This window comes from Furipterus horrens, unplaced genomic scaffold (genome assembly GCF_987537825.1).
Source record: "Furipterus horrens unplaced genomic scaffold, mFurHor1.1.pri manual_scaffold_2, whole genome shotgun sequence".
Taxonomy (NCBI): domain Eukaryota; kingdom Metazoa; phylum Chordata; class Mammalia; order Chiroptera; family Furipteridae; genus Furipterus; species Furipterus horrens.
In genome coordinates, this window is record NW_028327172.1 from 55,637,160 (window position 1) to 55,645,006 (window position 7,847).

General features: G+C 36.9%; 1 non-coding gene across 1 annotated transcript; it reads left to right on the forward strand.

Annotated features, from left to right (window-relative positions):
• The first annotated feature begins 2,640 nt into the window (after window positions 1–2,640).
• LOC150018594 (small nucleolar RNA SNORA42/SNORA80 family) lies at window positions 2,641–2,777 on the forward strand. Its single transcript, XR_016509513.1, has one exon. It is a non-coding gene; the product is annotated as a small nucleolar RNA SNORA42/SNORA80 family (small nucleolar RNA).
• The last annotated feature ends 5,070 nt before the right edge of the window (window positions 2,778–7,847 follow it).

Sequence of the window (7,847 nt, forward strand, 5' to 3'; positions counted from 1 at the left end):
TAACTGTTGTTTTTTGTTTGTTTGTTTTGTAGGTTTCATGTATAAATAGATTTTCTTATAATTTCCATTTTGTTATATTTCCTGCTTGGAAGTAGCTTATTTATTCTTTCAGTGTACAAGTACCACGTAAATGTCAGATGCAGTAAGCTGGGGGAGACAATAGACAAATGACCATTATCTCCACCCTTATGAATAGCATACTTTAACAAATATTTCTAAAATAAATATTTAAAATGTATTAAAATTGCCATTAAAGTTTTAGATAAATGTGATGGCTGTAAAAAAAAAAAAAAACGGGAAAGACCCTTGTGAAAAATTAGGTTTGAAATTTTAGGATGAGGTCAGAAAAATTTCTCTTGGGACATTATCTTTAAGCTAAGATTTAAAGCAACAGTAATTATTTAATTGTGTTAACCGGGGTGCCTCTCAAAATCAGAGACTATGGGAGATTATCCCAAGGCTCAGGAGTTTTGAAAGACCAGGGAGAATTATAAAAGAAGGAGGAGTTAATCTGTGCCATGAGCTACTGGGGCTCAACCTTGCCGGAACTTCTAGAATTTTTCTCTACTGATAGTATAAGAAGAACCACTGATCCATTACTCCCTTTCCCCATTGGTCAAGGGTTTACTCAGATATTTTTAACTATCAGTACTTCCTGATTGCACCTGTGTGCATGCCCGCCAGCTCTACCTGCCTTTCCCATTCCACTGTGTGGGTAAAACCTCCAGGCAGAAAGTGAATGATGCAATTTGCAACCTGGATTTGAAACATGGTCATCTTGAAAAGGTTTTACATCTTCACACTGCCATTTCCTGAATCTAGGGCTGAAGTGAGAGATGGGGCCCAGAGTACATGAAGTGAACCTCAAGATATCTTGGTCCACCAGGGAAACTGTTAAAGAATCAAAATTTGCAAAATTCCAAAGACAGCAAATAATTGGACATATTAAAAAAAAAATTAAAGAAGTCCCGTGACCTAGAGAGGAATGGAGGGAAATAAAGGAGGAGTCTTCATTGAGACTAAAGTGTAGCTGTTATGTTAAATGATACTCTATTCAGTTATTGAAGAATTAATTAGGATTTGAAATGTGCTACACGAGAAAATTATTCCTTATTTCTGAATTGTGACCTTGTATTTCCAGTACTCTTCTGTATTTTTCCCATGTCATAGTATTTAAACTAAGAATTGGATTGACAATATATTTTTTTCCGTATAAAAACTATCATTTTAGATTGTAGGCCACGAAAAGAAGAGCTGCTCGTGGATCAGGAAGCCACTTCTGGTTCCCAACCAGCTGTGTCTGAGGAAGTCCAAGGTGTGGCAGGTGTGCATGATTAACATCTCTGATGTAGATGGTGTAGGTGAGTTCAGCATTTTACCCATGTATTTCAAACCATTCTTCTCCAATCTGCTCTAGATGGATAAGTGGCACCTGCAACCATCAATATGTGCCACCTACATGCTTTGTCCCTGGCTGGTTTGGCTCAGTGGATTGAGCGTCGGCCTGCGAGCTAAGTGTCGCTGGTTCGATCTTCCAGTCAGGGCACATCAGAGAAGGAAAGCTCTGACTCCAAAAAACCTCCGCTGCCTTGCGGCATACCTCTTCAGGGGAAAGGCTAAGGGAGTAAACCCCGACAGAAAATCCGGAGCCGGAGTCCCTAAGGCGGTTTGACGTTGTAGTCAACACCGGCAACTCCTGCGGCGCACCTGAAGCCAAGCTGTATTGACTCCGTCTTTCCCTTGGATCCTACAGCTGCAAAGAGAGGGGGGGTCTGCTGCATGGGCAACAGCTGGCCCTCCATATCACCCTGCCCAGGCTCTGTAGCTTCAGCTTCACTGGAGAGGACACTCCAGTGTCATCGCAAGATGTCGATTCAACACGGGAGGAGACAGATACCGTGTCACTCCCGAGTTGGACTGCACAGCCATTCTCGGCGGTGCAGATAGACTCTTAAGAAGCTACACCATCGTCTCTCGAGACGGACAGCTGCCGACGACGACGACATGCTTTGTAGAGAAAGGAGGATCTTGAATGATCTACCCTTGAAAGTTAGGAGAAGAAAAACAAACCAAGGCTATTGGATTTAGAAAATATGTCATAAACTTTAATGGTTGCTAATAACCTTTAGTTCAGAAAACTGGTTGACTCCAGATCACTTTAGATTTATATATAACTGTAAGATGCCTAATTTCTGGGAAGCTAATGTACAGCACAGTGACTATAGATAATAAACTATATTGTATATTTAAAATTTGCTCAGAGTAATTTTTATGTTATCACCTCACACACATTGTGAAATGATTACCACAAAGCTAAGTAACATCTATCACCTCATATCATTTCACAATGCATAGGTATATTAAATCATCATGTTGTACAATTTAAATTTATACAATTTCTATTTGGTAATTGTAGCTCAGTAAAGCTGGAAAAAAAAAGAAAAACTACAGAAGGAGCCCATGTGTTCTTTAGCCAGTTTTCCTCCAGTGGTAACATCCTGCAAAACTGTAATACAACAGCGCAACCAGGATATTGACAGTGACACAGTAAAACACAGAACACTGGAATCCTCACAAGGATCCCTAATGTTGCCATTTTAAAGCCACACTCACTTGTCATTTCAAGAAATTTTATATATAGCATGGTAATGGATTTATGGTGGGCCCGTCTCTGTGGGCCTCCCATAGTGTACCCACGCCAGAGCACATTGCAGCCTCGAACTGTTGCCCAGCCTCCGTATCTGTGGGCTGTGAGCACCGAGGGAGGTTGTACAGTGTGAAAAAAAAATTTTATATAAGTGGAATAATATATATGTAAACTTTTTGGATAGCCTTTTTGTCACAATGCACAATTCTCTAGAAATTCATCTATATTATACAGGTCTCAATAGTTTTTCCTTTTTTTTTAAAGTAGTATTCCTTGATATGTGTATACTACAATATATTTAACCATTCACCTGTTTTAATATATCATGGTGGCTTCCAGGTTTTTGGCATTAGAATAAAGTTGTCATAAATATTTATTTTTTGTGTGTGAAGCTCTTTTTATTTCTTTGTGACAAATGTCAAGGACCACAATTGCTGGATCATTTTGTAATTGCACATTGAGTTTTTAAAGAAACTGCTAAAATGTTTTCAGAGTGGCTGTACCATTTCCCCACTAGCAATGTATGAATGATCCAATCTCTCTGCATCCTTGCCACGATGTGGCATTGTCACCATTTTTAAAATGTATCTGTTCTCATAGATGTTCATATACAGGCATACCTTGGACGTACTGCAAGTTCAGTTCCAGGCCAGCGCAATAAAGCTAATGTAACAATAAAGCAAATCATAATCTTTTTTGCTGGTGGAGGGTCTTGCCTTCAATTTGTAAAATACACATCTGTGAAGCACAATAAAAAACAAGGCATGCCTATATTTTCTGGAAAAGACTGAGAAGAATTGGTATCATATCTTACTTAAACATGGGTAGAATTCACCAGTGAAACCCTCTGGGGCTAGTAGTTTCTTTATGCAAGGTTACTAATTATTCAACATCTTTATTAAATTTAGGCCTATTAAGAGTATCTATTTCTCTTTTTAGGATTTGGTAGATTTTGACCTTCTAGGAACTAGTCCATTTTATCTAAATTATCAAATCTGTGGGCATAGAATTGTTGATTGTATTCCTTTATTTCAGTAGCTGTGCTTGTCAAGGGTCAGAGTGGTCATTTAAGACAACAAACCACAATAAAAGTAAAACATATGTCACGCCTTTAATTGCTGTAATAGTTTAAAACAAAAGGTAAAACCTGAGAAAGCACCAGCGCCTCCTCATCCCCTCTTCCAGTTTTCCCGTTGGAATGGTGCTAGTTACGGACCAGGTGGATTAGTACACACGTGGAAACTATCTGAATACCAAGGAGCTCTGAACAGAAGACTCCTGTGGTTTTGTGGACCAGCAGAACTTGGTGTGTGGGAGCTCAGAGTGAACAGGCACTGAATAAAGGATTGGAGTGAAGAAGAATATCTTCAAGTTCTGTCCCCGTAAAAGGGTCTCGGTAGAGGTACCTGAGACAGGCCTCGGCTGAGAGAGTGGCGTCTGAATCAAAGCACCGGAGCTTGGGGGTATATATTACATAACAGCAGAGCGGACTAGCACCAGTACCTGACTGTGGCTCCCCCTGAGGCTATTGCTGTGAAGAGGGCGGCTTCTCAGCGGTGAGGCCTGCCTGCTAGGTAAGCTTTTGTAATGGTCTACATTTGGTCCTCGGAGATTACACATAGGGTTTTGGTCAGGATTTGCGGCCTCAATGACCCCCTCTTTTATTTCTGATATTGGTAATTTTTTTCTTGGTTAGACTCACTAGAGGTTTGTTTATTTATTACTGTTTTTAAAGAACCAGTTTTTGTTGTCATTGAATTTTTTCCAGAGAATCGTGTTTTCAATTCCATTGACTTCTCTAATATTTCTTTCTTTCCATTGCTTACTTTGGATTTAATTTGCTCTTTCTCTAGTTCTGTAAGATGGAAGCATAGGTTATTCATTTGTACATCTTTCCTTTTTTCTAATACATGTATTAAATGACAAATATGTTTCTTTAAGTACTGCTTTTACTGTATTTCACAAATTTTGATAAGTTGTATTTCTATTTTCATTTAATTTCAAAACTAGTATTTTCTTGAAATGTCTATTTTGACTAATGTGTTATTTATAGGTGTGTTGTTTAATCTCCAATATTTTGGGTGAATATGCTTTTCAGATCAAAGAAACTGAGGTAGTAATAAGGCTTCATTTTAAAAGTTTATGTAAACTTGGTTAGGAGTTGGGTTATAGTAAATGTTTGCTATAAGTAGTTTTCCAGAGGCTTAAAATTCCTCTAGTGTCCTGTTTGTTTGTTTGTTTTGTTTTCATCTCTTTTTGCCTTTGGGCTTCCCAAAGAAGTCCTCATCATACAGTCTGTCTTTCATATCTTCCGTTGTATTAATGTACTGGAACCCTGTCGGCATGTTGGTAAATTGTAAGGCAGAGAATGCTTTCTGTAATTTTGTGACTTAAAATCTTAGTCATTTAGTGGACCCATATCCTGAGCTGTAAACTTAACAAGTTGTTAAGTCTTTTTTGTTTTTGTTTTTTAAGTTTCTCCTTCTTCCTTTCAGCTGGAACCAAAAATTATAGAAGAGAATCAAGTCAAGATATGCCTTTCCCCAGGTGGGATAAGGCTCTCATAGAGGACTTTGTAATGCAAAGCACTCTGGGCATATTTTGAAATAGTTACCTTTTCCCTCCCCCTGCCAGAACCAGAAGAACCTAATGGGTGCTTTTGAATTAAAACCCATGAAACTATGGAGCCCCCTAAGACTGTGACCCCAGGAGTTTTTCAAACTCAAGTTATTCCACAATAAGCCTGCAGTAACTCATCAAAATTACCTCTGAAGTGTTACTACCTGTGCCTGGTTTGCACAGCTTCTCTTCCAAACAAGCCTATCTCAGTTGTGACTGCATTAGCTGGGTCTCCAGAGTTTGGAGTGGTGCTTTACACTTTCACTTAAGTTATCTGAAGCTCCAAGAACACCTGTTGACTTTCAGTTCATCCAGATTGTTTTTGTTGTTGTTTTACGTATATGAAAGAGATAGGATTATTTTTTGCTCCCTGATGTGAAGCAATTGGCATATACCGAATCATTGATTATAAATGAGCCACATATGCAGAAAGTGTTTGCCCTACCCTTGTTCCATGTTTTGTACTCCATATCTTCTTTACCATATTGTAGATTCTATATGTGTTATAGTCTCATCACTTCTTAAAAAGCTTCCTGCCTCAGTGTTAATTTATTTAATTATTTGAAATTCATTAAGACAGTATAGGTACTCATGTGTTAAGATTATAAACTTAACTTTCTGGGAACTAAACAATTTGGCACCAAATAAACATGTAATTCTTTACAGCTATTCATCCACCAAAATAGTGCATTTTGCACTTTGTACAAAATCATCTGTTTTTTTCAAATGTTAGCTGCTAAACTCACAGCCTAGCAAATCATAATCCTACCTTTTCTAAATCCTATCTTGGAAAGGAAATCTTGTCTAGAGAAACAGAGGAAATTTAATACAGCTTCAGGTGAATGAGTAAGCCTTAACTTTGTCTCCACAAAATCTGCACCAGCTGTCACATAGTGACACCCAGGGTTTTAATGCAAAACACATGTGTGCTTTATCATGCCATATCCAACATCCTGAGAAAACTGGTCATTTTGATAGGTTTTTTGTTAGTTACTTTAGATAGTAATTTTTCTTAAGATTCTTAAAGAAAAAGAGTTGAAATAGCAATTAAGTAAGGATTGATAAAACACTTTCTGTAAAAATGTTACCAAAGTTTCTTAGAATTATTCATATTCACATGTTCATTCTATAGGAGGTTTCACTCAGTGGGAAATGACCTTATCATCCCAGTAGGAAGTAAACTCCTCATCTCAAATTGAAAACTTAATTAGCAGTCTTACCCTTTGGGAGTATAAAGATTTTATATTCATTTTCTAGTGTATTTTAGAGAATCAAGGGTTCCTGAGTTGTCTGATTTACACTAAAGGTCAGGAGCGCTCCATGATTTTCCTCATGGGGACTCCTGACTTTATCTTACATAGTCAGTCAAACTGAGGGTTAAATTTTTAAGATTACAGGGCTTTCATGAAGTCCTTCAGAATTTTTTATTATACTAATCTTGTACTTCTCCAAGTATTAAAATCGAAAGCAAAAGAACCTAGACTAAACTAAATTTGGTTTCCAAATGAATGTCTTACTGTTTTTCTCAGAAGTTAATTCTCTTAAGATGCTATGCAGTAGCTCAGTGGAAAACATATCAGGTAAAAGATCTATTTTTAGTACTTGAGATATGAAGCAAAACTCAGTTACTATGGTTAAGCTTTCTGTTTTTTTGCTTGTTTATTTGTAAGCTTTAGTTTCTAATTGTTGGGAAATTCCAATATGATTTATGGTGTATTTATATCTTCTTACCTCTTTTGCTTTCTTGTACACATTGTTTTTTACTATCAAAGTGTTTTTGGACATTTGTGAAGTAATTACATCAAGGTAGAAGGCACTAATGGACTGGCGAATAATTCCAGTCCATTCCCCCCAACATCTCAGCATTTCAGTACTTGTTTAAAAGCAACAAATGTCAAAGATTAGTAAGAAATTTTCTTAATGGTGCTAGAAAGTACTAAAAAGTATGCTAGACTGTCTCAATTAATGTCTTGATTTGATCTCTATCAATCCCAACTGGTCTACCTGATCATGGAGCATGGTCCATCGAGAAAGCTCCAGCATGAGACCTCACAAACCACTTTGACACGTTTGATCTGTCACAGCACCTTCTCCATACACTGCAGAAATCTTTTTTCGGTTTCAGTTGCATTTTCACCTTTTTTGAAATAATAAAGCATAATATGATGAAAATGTTGCGTATTTTCTTCCATCTTCAATATTGAAATGACTACGCAAAAATTCACCAATTTTGATGTTTTTTTTAAATGCATGCTGACATGACAGCTGTCACAATACAATCTAAAAAAAACAGTTTTGAATGAAGTTAAAGACAACTAAGTGCTATTAGAGCCATCTTTTGTAAAAAACAAAACAAATATTTTGGCCAACCTTATGTATATTCTTTAGTTAACATGGGTAAGGAGTTAATTTTAGATGACCAAATCATTAAAATGCAATAATATAGTACTCATAAAAAGATATTGAAAGGAATCTATTTTATTTTGTGTCTGTTATGGCAGAAAGGTATTTTATTGTTCCTAAGCACCCATATTCTCAATATAAGTTAAAATTTAATTAATATAGAATTTAAATGAAAAGT